Source organism: Trichosurus vulpecula, chromosome 9 (assembly GCF_011100635.1).
Source record: "Trichosurus vulpecula isolate mTriVul1 chromosome 9, mTriVul1.pri, whole genome shotgun sequence".
NCBI lineage: Eukaryota > Metazoa > Chordata > Mammalia > Diprotodontia > Phalangeridae > Trichosurus > Trichosurus vulpecula.
Window position 1 is genome coordinate 134,839,190 of NC_050581.1, and position 18,121 is coordinate 134,857,310.

The window sequence follows — 18,121 nt, forward strand, 5'->3', positions numbered from 1 at the left end:
ATGGGAAATGGTGCCTCTTGCCCCAGATGTTCAGTTCCCTCTAGCCTGGAACCAAAGCCAAACCTCCAACCTACTGGTAAGGATAAGTACCCATGACACCCTACTAGATAGCTCTCTGGGTATTATCAATCCATTAATCTCTTTTTTTTCTTTTTTTTAATTAAATTTTATTTTACCAGAACACAAATAGAAAGTAGAGAAAAGAAACAAAACATATAATAAACAAATATAAAATAAGGAAGAAAAAAGCATGTTATGTGCATAGCAGAACATAGGAGAGGATTCAAAATATGAAACAATAAATTTTCATTTCAAGAAAGCCTGTATGATAAATACACCTTGTGTTGAGAATTGCCCATCTTTTCTTTGCTTCTTTATGTTTTCTTTTGTTCTTTGCTGTGCGCTTTTTAACTTTGTTCTTTATTCCCTCTCCCCACCCTCCAGAAGGCTACAATATAATTTAGATATTTCTTGATATACATACATACACTTATACATATATAAATGCATATATAGACATATACTTTCCCAAACATAATCTACTCCTGATCTTTTTTATATTTGTACATATCTTTTGTTTCCTATCCTTCCTGCCTCCTCTACTTTACTTCTAGCCACTACATTGCCTTCCCATTACTTGCCTACCCTCCTCCTCCACCAACCACCCTGCCCTATTACTTGCTTTCCCCCACCAAGGATCCCTCTCCTATCCCACCCATTCCCATTAATCTAAATTCCCTTTACGTATTCCCTCATTCTCTCCCCTAAAAAGCCCTCCCTTTTCATAATTCCTCCCTTGTCCTCTCCCCCCTCACTAAACCGCTACCATTTTATTTCTTCTAAATTTAGAAGACATTTCTACTCTTCTAAATATGTATGTATTGTTCTCTCTTAAACCCATTCCCAATGAAAGTAAGTTACCATAACTAGCAGCCCTCCTTCCCCGTATAAATCCTCTTTCTCCTTGGTTCTTCTTGCACCTCTCTTTTATAAAATAATTACTCTTTTTAGCTGATTCTAAATGGTTTTACTTTTTAAATTCATATCATACTCCCCCTGTTACTTATAAGCTCAACAATTATTAATAAGGATGTTATATATAGATTTTACATTATATGTTATATAAAAGGTAAGTAGTCTGTTTTTGTAAATCTTTGGTCAGTCTTTGGTATGTACCTTATGTCTCTTAGTTTTTGTATGCCAAATCTTCTATTAAGTTGAGGATTTTTTTTAACAAAGTCTTGAAAGTCTGGGGATTTGTCAAATGTCCATTTCTTTTCATTCAAGATAATACTGAAATTTCAAGGGTATTATATTTTTGGCCGAAGCCCCAAGTCTTTTGCTCTTTGATATATTGTATTCCAAGACCTGTGGTCCTTTAATGTCTCTGGTGCTAGGTCTTGCATAATTCTTATCATGGCACCATTGTATCTAGATTGTCTTAACCTTGATGCTTTTAATATTTTATCCTTGATCTGGGGATTTCAGAATTTGACTATGATATCCCCATGAGTTTTTCCTCATGGGATCTCTTTTAAATTATGGTCAATGGATTTTTTTCTGTTTCTACTTCCCTGCCTTGTTCTAATGCTTCAGGAAAATTTTCTTTAATTATTTCTTGAATTATTGTATCTAGATTATTTTTTGATCATAACTTTTAGTTACTCCAATTAATTTTATATTTTTCTCTTCTTGAACTATTCTCCACATCTATAGTTTTTCTTATAAGATGTTTTATTTTCTCTTATATTTTTTTTCATTACTCATGTTTTGTTTAATTATTTCTTGATCTCTTATAATTTCTTTTTTTAAAATCTCTTATAATTTCAGTGGCTTCACTTTGCCCAATTCTAGTTTTCAGAGTGTCATTTTCCTTCTTAAGATTCTGGATCTCCTTTTCTAATTGTTTGACTTTCCTTTCATAACCTTCTTGTTTTTCTTGGATTATTTTAATTTTAATTTTTTTTATATTTTTCCTCCATCTGTGTCATTTGATTTTTAAAGTCTTTTTCAAGATCTTCTATAGATTCTTTTTGGGCAAGTGACCATTTAACATTGTTCTTTAGGGACTTTTTTTTAACTTCAATGTCCTCCTCTGAAGATGAACCCTGGTCACCTCTATTCCCATAATAGGTTTCTATGGTAGAATTCTTTCTCCTTTGCCTATGCATTTTTTGTGGTAATAACTTGATTTTTATAATTACCTCTAGCCCTGGGGTATGGGAAATGGTGCCTCTTGCCCCAGATGTTCAGTTCCCTCTAGCCTGGAACCAAAGCCAAACCTCCAACCTACTGTAAGTGTCCACAGCCAGGGGTTTCTGCCCCACTGCTTCTCCACTCACTGGGTGTGTTGGTTCCTTCTTGCCCCCACTGCTCTTCCCTGCACAGCTGGGTGTGCCGTTCCTCCTCAGGAGAGATTCCCAAAATCTTCCTGTGCTCAAATGTACGACTCTCCTCACTATCCTGGGGTAAAAAGTTCCAGTGGCTGGGGCCAAGGCAGCCTCTCAAACCAACTAACCCCAGGGCTTGCTGCTTGTTGTTAAAATGGAACCTAGCCTGGAGGTGTTTACTCCTCAAAGGGACCAAACCCAGTCCTGGCATTCTTCTTCAGATATTCTCAGACTGTCCCTGGAAGATCCTGATTGTGCTCTTATTCTTCTTTGTCTTCATCCTACTTTTCTCACCCTAAGGTGCTATTTTAACTGTTTTGTGAGGGAAAATCTTGAGGGCTTGGAATTTTCTGACCTACTCTGCCATCTTCCCAGAATCCTCTCCCCCACCTCTAATCTTTAGCAAATCAACTATCTTGAGATATTTTTGGTTTTATTTCAATATTTCATTTTATTGGTTCTTTTATGACTGTTGTCACATCCCGATGATACCACACCCTTCCAATAATATATCCCTCTAAACAAAAGTATACTAAACAAAACAAATCAAAATATTGGTAAAATTTTACAAGGCATAACACTTATTGCAAGACTACTGTTTACTACTCTCCTACAGAAAGGAGAGAAGTATGTTTTGTTTTTGTTTGTTTAAATCAATTTTCGTTATTGTATTTATTGAAGTTCTAATGCCTTTCATTGTTGTTTTTTCTGTGCGTAATTGTGGTTGATGTATATGTTATTCTGTTCTGTCTATTCACTTCACTCTGTGTTCTATTCACTGAACTCAATTCATAACAAGATTTCCCAAGACATAATTAGGACTTCATCTCTGTTTTCAGGTTGGGGATAGAGAGTGGACCTATGATTCTGTCAAGGAAATTTAAGGAAGAGTTTGGGTAAATGGTATGCAAAAACACTGAAATGGAAGAGAATGCTTTCTTGATACTCAAGGCCAAGCTTGGCATGAGAGAGTACACCAATTCAGTCAAGGATAGAATGTTGGGTGGCCTCCCTTGATGCCATCAATCCATGGGTCAACATTCTGGGTAATGGCCAAAATGGTGGCAGGATGTAGAAGTCTCTGGTGGACAGCCCAAAGCTTCTGGAGGTCTGGGTTTACAGAGAGTTTTCAAACAAAGAGCTTGCTGTGGTAGTTGTCATCTTCCCGGAAAAATAATGATATCTGGAAGCATCAACCACCTACAAAAAAATCAGAGATATGGTGGAATATGGGGGGTAGGAATTGTGAAAACTTAGTCGGGATGAACATTGGTAAGCTTTGTAGAGAGTTTCAGCAGTCAGTTCCACCCAGAACTAAATATTAAGTAGCTAAAGGCAGAACCACACCTAGACTATAAGTATTCCAACTTCTATTTCAATTATCTTTCCTCTCTAAGTGTTTTCATAACCCTCTACAGATTTTGTTTTGGAAACTCCAAATCTTAATTTCACCATTATAAACCCCTTAAATTACTCAAGAAAATTCATCTTTCTAGGTTTTTCTTGACTCGTTAATTCCCCTCTACTTGCTAACATTCTCTTCCTCTTAAATTTGTTATAATTACTTATCTGGATACATGTGAAATATAAACTCATTAAATGCAGCAACTTTCTTTTTTTGCCTTTGCATGGCAAGTGCCTAGCTTAGTGCTTTGTTTAAAAAATGCTTATTGAATTGATCTCAAAGATCCATTCTAGATCTTCCATTCTTTGGCTCCGTTTCTTAGATATGTATATCTCTGACCAGCATGAGTATTCTGATCTGCTTGGCTATTATTTCCCCATAGTGAAGATGGATGAAGCAGTTTGTAATTTCCCATAGGATCACCCAGTTCCCTTCACTCTTACTTACCAATTTTCTTATTTTAGTTTGATTTCCTAAGTAGACATTTCTACTGGGAAATAGTTTGCTGACCAGGCAATACGTGTATGCTGGTTGACTTGACTGGTGCATTTCTCAGTGAACCAGTCCCTCATCAGTTGATTACCCCCTGGGCATACCGATAAAATCTAATTTGTACAAGATATAAGACTAAGGATGATCCCTTAGATTGTTGTGTAACTGACAAAGAGCAGATACCTGGTGAAACCTATCTTTATAAGAAAACTCTTGGACTTTGATTTCTAACTTTAAAGCCCTGTGGTTTATATTTTGCTTTTATAATTAAAGCAGTCATACTCATATTGATTCACTTTTGAGGTTGATTTGGATGTTGCTGAGTGTTCTCCATCAATATAGACAGATGATAGATAGATAGATGGATATAATCATACCTTGCAAGAAGAATCAAATATGTAAGAATGTAACAAAATATATTACAGCATAAGATTAAATATGATGAATTACAGAAAAATGTGAAGAACAGGTATAGAATAAAACAACCAGAATCAGAATAAAACATGAAAAGCATTTGTTAAGTATCTGCTACGTGCCAGGTGTTGTGCTGGAGATTCATTCTCTTGCTCTCGCTCTTGCTCTCTCACTATACACATATGCGTAGGTTTGTATGTGTGTATATATTAATATCTATACCACAGTGATGAAGTTAAATATAAACACTACAGTGATGATAATGAAAAAGAATAAAATGAAGCTTGATGCCATGTAACTATAATAACCAATCTTAGCCCCATAAAATCGATAAGGCAACTCACTTCTCTTTTTTGAAGTATAAGAGCCAATGGGAATAAAAAAAACTGAATGCTATCAAATGCATTGTGACTTGATTTTAATTGTTTTATTTTGTCACAAGGAAAGGTTCATTGGAGGAGACAGAGGTTACATCAGAAAGAGACTTTCATATAAAAATATTCTAATAAAACAAAAATTAAAATTAAGAGAAACATTGCATCAGAAAAGAGTTAGCCAGAATGACTTCTTTGAGGATTTCTTTATCTTTAGTAACATCCAATCAATGATAAAGTTGCCCAAATCAGCAATGATTCACAAAAATGTCAATTCTTTATAACTAAGTCTCCACCTTGATGATATGAAATTTCATTGTAATGTTTCAGATACCCAGTCATAAGTCCAGTAACTCTTTGTGTACACTTCTATCTGATCAGTCCCTATCACCTATTAACCCCAAACAGCCCTAGCCTGCTTGCTTTGCCTTAGACTGGCAACTCCTGTGCTTCAGGGAAAACTCAGCCAGTCTTTCTTTCCATGGGACTCCACCTAGCTCTGGGCCTCTCAGATCTAGAAAAGTGTTAATTTAATACCCACAACATGTAAGGTCACAGCTAGTCACTCCTAGGGAGGGATAAGATCAGGGATATGGTCAGATCAATTCGTACAAGCTCTGAAGAGCTAACTGTTAAGTTTTCAGCACAAGCATTTGCTTCTTGGGAATCATAAAATGCTATAAATCAAGGCTTAGTTTGTTGTTTTGTTGATTGTATCAACTTTAAAAAGTAATAGAGAAAAGGTTAATAATGCAGATGAATGCTGACCCAGATGATCTTGGAGTTCACCTATTCAACCTCTTCCCCTCCTCATGTTTCACAGCCCATGCCTATAGCTACCCATTCCACTCTTTTAAATCTTCTTAACCCAACATTCTCCTTTGCCCTGCTCCATATTTAGAATAGTCCCAGCTATTTTGCACTTCCTTGACTTTCAGTTACATAGTGAAGCCCGTTTGACTTGATTCTGCTCTGCTTAGTCCAAAACCCTGAAAGACAACCTCTTGGTCTAAGCAAAGTTTTCTCCTACCCTCTATGAAATAGAGATTTGTTTAAAAGGGAACATAGTAAGAATACCTAACATAGATGTTTTAAACTTTAGATTTCAAAAAATGTTTCATATTTATTATCATATTTGTGAAGTAGGTGTTATAATCCTTACTTTACAGATGAGGAAATTCAGATTGACAAAGGTTAAGTGATTTGCCTAGAGTCACATGGCTACTAAATATCTTAACCCAGTTTAAAATATGTATATGTGTGTATGTACATACATATACAATTCCAACACTCTACACTGTTCCATCTAGCTATTTCTATCTAGGGCATCTATGTGGCATAATGGACGTATTGCTGTCCTGAAGTCAGAAGACTCCTCTTCTTGAGTTCAAATCTGGGCTCAGACACTAGCTGTATAACCTTGCACAAGACCCTTAACCTTGTTTACCTCAGTTTCCCCATCTGTAAAATGAGCTGGAGAAGGAAATAGCAAACCACTCCAGTGTCTTTGCCAAGAAATCCCCAAACTAGGTCATAATGAGTGGGACACAATGAATGACTGAACAACAAAAATCTCTATCTAATAAGGGACAAGGATCTTCCTGGCCCTGACTCTGTTCTACTTAGCTCCTGGCCTTTCCCTGTCCTCATGAACCAGGGGCACCTCAACTATTTCTCTTTCCCAAGGAACATATCCACTAATTTCCTCAATAGCATTGTTTCACCTAAAGTTTTCATGGAACCAGTTATTGGCATTACATGGACAATATTTGTAAATCTGAAGCCCCTGTAACCACTGAATACACCTCGTCTTTATTATTTATATACTTCTATGTATACACATTTTCTCCCTTGTTAGAGTGTAACCTGCTTTAAGGCAAAGTCCCTGGTATTTTTGCCTTGGTATTCCCAGGGCTTAGCACTTTGCCTATCTTAAAGTTAAGTTCTCAATAAGTGTTTGCTGATTGGTTGGTCTCTGGTAACTGTTACCAGTACAGCCTAGGCAGGTAGATTGCTTCAGATCTTCTGGCCTACTAGGTACAGATTACCATGTCCTCCTTTAATTTATCAGACACACAACATAGTCATAGCATATAAATTACTATACCATTTAATTAAGAAGTAACAGAAAAACTTGATATATACCTTGAGTGGTGAAAATTACAAAAGGTATAAGATTTGTCATGCCATAACCTCAGTTTAGTTCTTTTTTGTTAACTTGGAATCACCTTTCTTTCTTTAGCAAGTCCCCCTTACAATCTCTTTCTCCTCTTATCCTAATAAAGAAGGGATAAGGTTATGGTTGACTGAGTCATAGCACTCCAACTTGTCAATCAAAAGAGAGACTGCATTGAAGGCCCAGGGGATCAAAGGTCTCAAGACCTCTTTGGAATAGTTATTTAATAGATCAAAGTCTGTGGCAAAGGTCCAGCTCCAACAAGAGAGAGATGAAGACACATGAGATACATATCAAATGTAGCATAATTTCTATGTTAATCCTGAAGTGTTTTCATTCTTTCTTCCACGTATATTGTGCTTTTCTACTGCTTTAAAAATTGGAAGGCTAGATTATACTCATGACAACAGCAACTTACTAAGCAATACCAACCTTGATATTGGTCTAACTCAGACCTTGCCAAACTTCCTACCTACCTCCTTTTCAAAAAAAAAATTACTAAACACCCCCATGGAAATCTACTTTCTTTAACCCTTTAACATTTCTTTTTTGAAATTTGCATCATTTCAAAAAATATAAAATGGATTTTTAATAATGCATCTTAAATTTAATAATTTATTGTAAATTTGTTGGGATTTTTTTTCCTGCATTGAAATTTTGATGATGCAATATTGTATCATGCAACCGTATAGTATTGTATTGTAAACAAGTCATTGCTCGCACATATTTGTGCTGATGCATGCTGGACTTCCTGGCAACGTGAGACACACTCACCTGCCAACACTTGCTTGCTAAGACCTGTTGGTGGACTTGACCCCTGATCAGTTATAACGTGTTTTCTGTGTTTATTTGGAAAATAATGTAATCATTACAACTTTAACTTTTTTACACAACAGATGAAATATTTATTAATGTTTTTTATTCAAAATTTTCTTCTCTTCTCTTCTTTCCTTGTGCTTTCATTTTTCCCTTATTTTTATTCAATGACCTCAGTTGCACTGGAGGCTACTACCATCCCCCGGATCATTCTAGCACCCCCTAGAAAGTGGTGTCACCCACTTTGGGAACCCCTGAAACTCTAACTACACTACATGGTGGTGAGGTAAGAAAGATTTGTACTAGCAATCCCAAATTCCTGATTCTTACTTCCCAATTACATTAAAAAAATTCTAAGAAATGTTTTTGTTTCCCAGTATGATGAAAAATTAAATTGACAATATTTATGAGTAAAGGTATCAGTTGCAAATCAAGTAGTTACTACATATTTATGTACTTATATTTACTTACATATATAAGTAAATGCATATGTAGATATATATGTGTATATATATATATATATATATATATATATATATATATATATATACATATATATATATATATAACATTGCTATCACCTTGCTGTATCTGGTAGATTAAGGGGAATATATACCTACAAATCTACATATATTATGCATGAGCATATGTATATACACATATCAGACAGGTTTATTGTAGACAGATTAGCTCATTATCCTTCCCCTTAAACCAGTCCCTTCTCCTAACTTATCTGATTCTTTCAAGGGCAAAACCATACTTATCATCATTCAGGTACACATTCTTAACCTTAACCCTTTAGTGTGTCCCTTATGCTGCATACTCAAAAGAGTTAACACACCCAAAACTTTTTGCACTACTAAAAGGTTACACAAATATTATTGTTGTTGTTACTGCTTTGCAAAGTTCACCTTCCCAACATTTCTTCTTTTTCTCCCCTTTCTCTACGTACACAGCCTCTGCCCAGTCCAAGCCTTCACGAATGTTTACCTCAATTTTGATAGCCTCCTATTTGGTCTTCCTGCTTCTAAACTCTGCCCTCTGAGGTCCATATTTCACACAGATACCAAATTGATATTCATAAAACCTAGATTTGAACCATGCCACTCTCCTCCTCAGTACTCAAAGGTTCTACATCCTGAGCACAGTATCCACTTCATTTTTTTCCTTTGTCTCTTTAATGCTTAGCATAGAGGCTTGCACATAGTAGGCCTATAAAATATCATTTTTGTCTCATGTAGGTTAGCACAGAATAATAGCATATAATAGAATAGCATAACACCAACGGTCACAACTGTGCCTCTCCTATCAACATAATGAATGATGCTATATAAAGGGTTTATTTAGAAACATCAACCTCAATACTTGTCCTAAGTTCACTTTTTTGCCTGGGTGTAGGCTTCCTCTGAGTCAGTAGGAAGACTAAATGGGGTGGGGAACCATATGTGGCCTTCTAGGTCTTTAAGTGTGGCCCTTTGACTGAATCCAAACTTCACAGAACAAATCTCTGGACTAGAGCCTTCATCAGAATTATTGATAGTAACCGTTGCCTTCCTGAAGCCCTGTCTTCACAGATGTGCTAACAATGACAAGTCCTGTGACCTTAGACAGGCCCCAATAATGTCTCTGAGACTCAGTTTTCTCATTTGCAGAAAGAGAATCATGAGGCTTTCATTAAACAACTCACAAAGTCTTTGTGAGATTCAAATATAATAATGGATTTACAAGTGTTTTGAATCCATAAAGCAGTGAGTAAATGTAGGCTGTTTTATCAGATGTGCTTGGAGCCTATGATAGCTGATTGTTAAATCTTCAGGATGAGCATTTATACCTTGAAAATTGACAAATAAACATGATTTATTGTTTTGTTGATTGTCTAAACTTATTAAAGGAATAGAGAAAATGTTAGTAATTAAAGTTAGACTTTAAAATGTATCATATATACATTTTTTGAGAGTCAGTTATCAAACATTTACCAGCACACCCTTGGCTATTATTTTTACATCTCAACACCTACATGATTAAGAACAATTATCTTCATTGGTCCCAAAGGGGTATGCAGGCAACGGCATTCTGACAAGTTGCAAACATGATTTCTCACATATTGTTACATAACAGCAGTACAGAATTGAACATCTTACGTCTGTAGCAAAGGAAACAAGGAAATCTGTCACAAGATAAACATGTCGTGTGTGGAAAGGGAATTCTGAGAGGCGGCCAGCAGCATTGGAAATCAGCACAAGTATTTCATAACTCTCGAAGCCAAATGTTTCCCTTTTGGTGGCTTTAAGAAAACTGTGGCTGTACATTCCAAGCCCTGTTTTGAATACAACACTGTCCTCAATGTGGTCCAATGACAAATCAAGTCAGAGGGTAGGCTAACACTTTGAGGGTATTGGTAGTAGCAGGAAGGAAGATGCCAAGTGGAAAAGTTATAAGAATATCTCTGGCGCCTTGGAGGATTATCTTAAGAAATGCTAGTCTGGAATTGGAAGAATTGTCTTTTTTTTTAAAAACAGGAAATAAATTACTCCTTTGACTACAAAATGTCCACAAAATAAATTACTGTTGAATCACTACTAACACCAAGTACCTGTATTATTCTCTGACCCCATTTTCCTCTATCCCATCAGCAAGCATGGGCCCAATGACTCTCCCTATTGGTTTCTTGTTATTGCCCTGTCCTTTTGGCCTGTGTTCCTCATCACCTAGGCAAGCCTGCAGGAGGCCATGTTCATTATTCGTTTTTGTTTTTCTTCCCCTTCTTTCTTACCTTGTTTCAGGAAACCAATGCTCTTCCTTTCTTTTCAGTTTTTAATGGTTTTTATCAGAGAAACATATACGGGGTTAATTCAGTCTCAAAGAGCATATGCTATAGAACTGAAACTGTCCTAGAGATCATTTAGTCTAGACTTTTCCTTTTAGAGATGAGAAAATCAAGGGCTAGAGGGGCAAAATGAGATTTATGATGCCAAAATAAAGAGTAAAACAGATAGCAAAATGTTAGGCTTTGTCCTATAGAAAAAAAAAATACAGTGAACTAAGACCTCATTTTTGTTTAGGAAGGGAGGAAGGGAGGAAAGAAAGAAGAGAAAAAGGAAGCAATAAAAGGCAGGAAATAATAATTTATTAAGTGCCTATATGCCAGGTTCTGCACTAAGCATTTTGCAAATATTACTTCATTTGACTCTTACAACAACCTTGGGACAGAGATGCTATAATAATCTGTTTTGCAGTTGAGAAAACTGATGTTGACAGAAGTTAAAATACTTGTCCAAGGTCACACAGTTAGTAAGTGACTCAGGCTGAATTTGAGCTTTGAAGATGGGCCTCCCCTGACTCTAGGCCTAGCTGAGGCATCAGCTGCTTCTCCCCTTTCCATGAACCCTTTCTCTCAATTCTTCTTTTGTTTTTAGGCAGCCTATCCTATCCAGGCTGGACGATAGGTTCAGCCCTTTGTTTCTAGCTCAATCAGTCCATTTGATTTGGGGGCAACCTAATTGTTAGCAACTTCTTTATATGGCCCATACAATTGCATCTCCATAATTTCTACTCATTGTTACTCTATAAATCAAAACAGAATATATGTATATACATATATGTATAGGGAGAGAGAGTACCCATACATGTATATATATATGTATATGTATATCTATGTGTATATATGTATATATACATACACATACATATACACCTACATACATACACACAGACATATGTGTGTCTCTATATATATATATATATTATCCATTTTACTTTATATATCAAAACAGAAATATTATCCATATTATCCATATGATCTAATCATTGACTTTGAGGTAGAAAAGATATCAGGGATTATCTAGAACAACCTCCTCATTTTGAAGATTAGAAAAATGAGACATAGATATATTATGTAATTTACCCAATGTCATACTGATAGAAAATACCAGAGCTGAGATTGAATTCCTCATGCTCTGATTTCAAGTCCAGCTCACTCTCCATAGCATGAACTCATGGTATTTATAACCAAAAAAACTTTGAGATCATCTAGTTCAACTCCTTAATTTTATAGATGAGTAAATTGCAGCCCAGAGTGGTGAAATGATTTGTGCAAGGCCATAGTGTGAGGCTTACCCAAGGTCAACCAATCAGTAACAGAGCCAAAATTCAACCCCAGATTCAGTGTTTCTTAACTTTTTACATACATAATGGACCATCTTTTGTTATGTGGGGAAGCCTGTGGGTACCTTCTCAGAATAATATTTTTAAATGTATAAAATAAAATACATAGGATTATGAAGAAAATCCATTATATTGACTTATAATTATAAAATAATTTCAATTTCATGGGCCCTGAGACAAGAACTGATGCATTTAGTTCATAGTACTACATACAATATCTTCCAGTTCCCAGCATGACATTTTTCTTTTCCCATTGCATGTCTAAATGTCTAACATTGTCTGTGTGTAGTGTTTAACGACAGTTCCTTGAATTAATGGTGAATTGCCCTGATAGTAACATTACAGGATTGTGTTAGCAAAGGAAGATGATATTACATCCATGTGTATTACACTAGAATATTGGACGTGTTTGAGATATAAATCCTTTCAAAATTGCACCTTTAGGTAGCTTTTGAAAAGTGTTCCTGTGAATAGCAATATCACTGCCAATGGGTCTATTAAGGCAGTGTAATTGACAATACAACTTGTGTTTCCATATTTCCCTGTATTAAGAAAAAGCATATATTATCCTTGTTTAAATGGTCTAAAAGACTGCAAAATTAAAGGCAGAACACTGAAACTATAAGCAAAAGAGTTTACACAAAAAACAGCACTGATTGCTTTGAAATGTTAATTTGCACCAAATGCAGTCTAGTTAAATGACTTGTTTGATAGCCTGTTTTAATCTGCTTCAGTGCTATTTTGCTATGAGTATCGCCAGCAGATTTTTAATTTTTTTTAAGCATGATCAAATTGCCAGAGGATATTACACCAAATAAAAGTAACCAAGAAAATATACAATAACAAAGTAAAGTAGAAAATGTGGCTGACATATTAAAAAATAAACCGGGTTCTGGCCATGGCCCTCTCCCTTATAAAAGCAACCTGGTTTTAAATTTACATTACCTCATTTTAAAAATGAGGATAATAATGCCTGTCTGTACTTCACAGAGTTATGATGAGGTGATGAAAAGTGTTTTATAAATAGAATGGGTTAAATAAATTCTTCTTTTTCTTCCCCATTGTCCTCCTCCTATGTAGAAACTAGATCACAGACTTAGAATTGGAAGGGAACTCCAATCTCATTCAACTCCTTTATCTTATGTTTTTTCTTTTATTTTCTTTGTTTTTATTGAAATGGATAAAATTGGTGGGGGGGTCCTTTCACTATATGCTGATTCCAAAAAATTATCTAGGTAGTGAGATTGGAATGGGAGTAGAATGGAGAACAATGAGGCTCTGAGAAGGGAGAGGTAAGGGCATGCTCTCAGGTCAGGATTCCCCAAGATCCTTGGGCAATGAAAATGCCCTGAGGAAAAAAGGTCCATGAAAAGGGCTAACTTGGGAAGAGGGAGACCCTTTTGACTTTCACAAGTAACTGGAAATATACTACAACCCCAAAAATAAAGACATACAAAGGAGCCACACATGCTCCTGGGGACATAAACTGGAAGGGACCTTTGAGGTCTGCTGCAACCCATTCTGCAGGTGAGTAAACTGAGGCATCAGAGATACAGTGACTCATAGGCCTAGTGTATCAGGTGAGATTCTCAAATGACATCCTTTGATTTTTAATGCCCTAACCTCCCACTTCCTTCCAGTCTTCTTATTCTGTGCCCCCACACTAGTCTCTGCTGTTCCTTGAAGATCCATACTCCTAGCTCTCCCTTGCCCCCACTTTGCGGCTTCCTTCAAAACCTACCTAAAATCCTGCTTTCTACAGGAAGCCTTTTCTCAACCCTTATTTCTAGTGCTTTCCCTCTACTGACCATTTCCTATTTATCCTCTCTAGGGTTTGTTTGTACATAGTGCTTTCCATGTTGTCTTCCCAATTAGACTGTGAGGGCAAGTCTGTTTTTTGCCTTTCTTTGTATCCTTGGCTGTTAGCATAGGGCCTGGCACATGTTAAGTCATTTTGCGATCGTGTTCAACTCTCCATGACCCCATTCAGGTTTTCTTGGCAAAGTTACTGGAATGGTTTGCCATTTCCTTCTCCAGCTCATTTATCACATAAGGAAACTGAGGCAAACAAGTTTAAGTGACTTGCCCAGGGTCACACACCTAGTATGTGTCTGAGGGTAGATTTGACCTCAGGAAAATGATTTTTTCTAACTACAGACCTGACACTCTGGGGCACCTAGCAATTGCCTCCAAGAAAAAAAATAGCTAAGCAACCAGTGCTGGACTTCATTAATATTTTCTGTTTCTCAAGGGTCTATGGGACCCAGCTGGGATGGGGAAAAACTGTTGGACTGAACTGGCCTGAAACCCCCTCCACCAGTTCTTGGACTATGTATAGTTCTCTTTGGAGGTCAACGTAGGTGAGATTTTCCTGATGGGGCTGCCTACAGCTGGGCTGGCCCTTTGAAGTTTGTAGTGTGAGATTTTGAGGGGTTTTTTTGCAGGTTGGGAAAGTTTCTTTGAAGGGTTCCATAGGGTCACCTAAAGACTTTACGGATTCATTTTTTTGTTTTTGTTTTTCCTCAGCATCATTTTATATAATTTTCCCATCTTAGAAGTGGAAGAGACCACAACACCATCAAGTCCAATCCCCTCATTTTATATGTGGGGAAAATGGAGTCTTTGAGAAAGAAGGTACTGACTTTGCCCAAGGTCAAACATGTTATTATTGGTATAGTCTGGATTCAGACAGGAGTGCTGGTTCCAAAAAACAATATCCCTTCCACTGCAGCACCAAAAGGAGACAATTTGCTCAATGTTTTATGAAAATCAAGTCCTTTCCTACTTGGGTAGGGGGAAAGGTTAGTAATTGGTCATTTAAGTCCTTTTTGGGGGTAGAATGCATTATTTTTAATTTTCATCCTTTTAAACCCTAGCATGGTAGGCAAAGATTGCAATGAGCCAGGATTCAAAACTGAGATCCTTGTCTCCAGGCAAAACCAGACATACCTTTTTCTTCCATTATGTTAATAGTAACAACCTCAGGGATCATCTAGCTGCACCCTCAAAATGACAAGGGAATCTGAGACCTAGAAAGGAGAAGATAATTATTTAAGATTAAAAAGGTGATAAATGAGTAACTAGGATCCTGAATCCAAATTGACAAGTTTTCTTTCCACAAACCACCTATCTCCTGGCTCAGGAAGAAGGAATCTTAGAAGGTTGAGCTAGGAGAAGGGAAGGACCTAGTTCTCTCTTACTTCATCTATGACACCTGGAATTTCCATGAGCTCTGATCCTTGTAATCCAGGCAATCAGCTGTTGTGCTAAAATTGAGTTTCCAGGTGTTGCTGGGGTCTTTGTAATCCAGGCATTCCGCATGGCTGAAGCCCAGCCCCCAGCCCCAAAACTCTAACTTGACAGGGAGGGTGGGGACTGGCCCAAGTGGGGCCCTATGCCAAAGGTAGGGAGGGGGCTGAGGGAAAAGCAGGTCCCCCCAGCTGAGACCCATGGGTAAGAGGGAGGGGCTACAGTCTAGACACCCCCCCAAAAAAGGAGTGCAAACTCCCATAGCACAAGGAAGAAGAACTGAAGGCTGCTGGGGCTGGGGCCACAGGTCAGCACATAGGAAGAGGGGGCAGCAACAGAAGGCCCAGGCCCACATTGGGTACAGATGGATCAGTCCCTTGTAGCCCCCGTTGCTGCCAGGGAGTGTGGCAGGGTAGAGAAGGCAAGGCTCCAGATAGATACTGACACTGAAGGAAGAGAGGCCATAGAAGTTGGAGCTGGGCTGGAGAGGAGAAAGGAATCCCAAGAAGTATAGGCTTTTTTATCCAAGAAGAATGAAAAATCTGGATCCCTGGGTTGCTTCTCCTGGAAGCATGGCATCCTCTTATGTCAAGTCATCCCTACCCCATTAGTCGGTCAGTGCGCTGACCCTGGCAGTGGCAGCACCTGCCTTGGAGATTGTACATGGCACAACCATGGCTGGCTACATGAGCTCACCAGGGAAGCAGAACCAAGAGTGGACCACATTCACTCAGGCTCAGTTCAACATCCTGGAAATCCTTTGTGCCAAGACCCAATACCCTGATATCTTCATGTGTGAGGATATGGCAGGCCAAATCAACATACCAGGATCCTGAGTCCAGGTATGCTGTAAGAACCACCGTGCAAGGTGTCTCCAGCAGCAACAACAGCAGCAGCAGCAGCCAACAAGTGGGGGACATCCAAGGCCAAACTCACCAAGAATAAAGATGTCTCTGCACCCTGAGGTAGAGGAGAGCCTGGGCCAGAATCATCAGCCCCCAACCAAAGGGCGGGGAACCTGCAGGCTCAATGCCACATATGGCCCTCTAGGTCCTCAAGTGTGGCTCTTTGACTGAATCCAAACTTCACAGAACAAATCCCCTTAACAAAATGATTTGTTCTGTAAAACTTGGACCCCTTCATCTTACAGACTGGAGCCACAGAAATGTCAAATGACTTGTTCCACTTAAGTGGAACAATTATAGTACCCAAGTATATGGTGGAGCCTAGTCAAGCCAGTTTTAGAAAGCTAATTGTTAAATTTTCAGTTTTCACATTTACACCTTGGAAATTGTGAAGTGTTACAAATTAAAGAGATTTATTATTTGGTTTACTGTCTAGTCTTAAGAAAGTATTAATAATGCAGATTAAGCCTAAAAATCTGACCTGTTTCCTTTTTTTGAGAGGCAGTTGTTAAACATTTACCAAGACACCCCTGTCTATATCAAGCAATTATGATGCTTTCATACCCGTTAATAATTTTAATTGTCACTGCTTTTAGGAGCACATGATATTCAGCACATAGGAAAAAGCTATTAACTGGTTAACTAGCTTTTTTTGAAAGTTGTGTCCAAAGTAGTATGAAAGTTATCAATAGAAACCAACTCTTCCTAAAGTCTTTAATGTATTATGGAAGGAAAAACCAAACAATGCAGGTGAAACAACCTCCAAAGTATTTTTAAGTGTCAGATTTATGAGCTTAAGGAAAAATGTCACCTAACACACTTTAAAGGATGCAAGTGTTAGATATTATGGATCAAGCAACTGAGGGTCTATGTTCCTTTAATGACTAGTGTTCCTAAAATGACTATTGATGTGGATTTCAAATTGTAAAAGACATCAGGTTTTAAAACATAGAACTGGAAGGAATCAAGGAAACATGACCCTAGCCTAATTCCCTGAATATAAATATAAGGAAATTGAGACTAGAGAAATTGAATGACTAACCCAGTCATAAGGTGACAGAGCCAGGATTCAACTGGAAAGGAACCAAGGCAAAATCTAGCCTAAATTCATAATTATTCATATAAAAAAATGAGATTAGAGAGGATAAATGACTTGCCCAAAGTTACTAAATAACAGCCATGATTCAAACTCATATTTTCTGACTCCAAATTAATTGCTTTTCTCAATGCACTACAGGTTCCTTCCAACATTTTATCAAACTGACATTGCCCTCATGCCCTCAGAATTCTTTCTTACAAAGGGTATTTTTGAAGTAACATTTCCAGGAATCTTGAACTAGGGATAATTTCACAATATAATAAAATACAGTTAATAAGTAGAGTAAGGAAAAACAGCATTTTTAAAAAATCTATTCAGATCAATAATTACTTAATTTTGGGTAATCACTTTTCTCAAGCTACTCAATCTCTTTATGATCCACTCACGGGTTCTTCTTTTCATCTAGTCAAAGTTGAACCCCAGAAGTCTATTCAATTCCTGATTCAGTCAAATCAGATCAATAAAGGACCTCCGGTCCCTGTAGCCACCCTAATTATTTCAATAGATAGGTCCTTCTTGGTCTACTCTGCAAGAGGAGAGTGGTACGTTGTTTAGGAATTGACAGAAAAAGACTAGTGAGGGTTTCTGTTTCGTATTTCTCTGAAGTATTCAGACTAGGATAATTTTTAAATTAAAT

General features: G+C 37.3%; 1 pseudogene; it reads right to left on the bottom strand.

Moving 5' to 3' along the window:
- Positions 1 to 15,436: 15,436 nt before the first annotated feature.
- Positions 15,437 to 16,059, bottom strand: LOC118832254 (annotated as a pseudogene).
- Between the last annotated feature and the right edge of the window lie 2,062 nt (positions 16,060 to 18,121).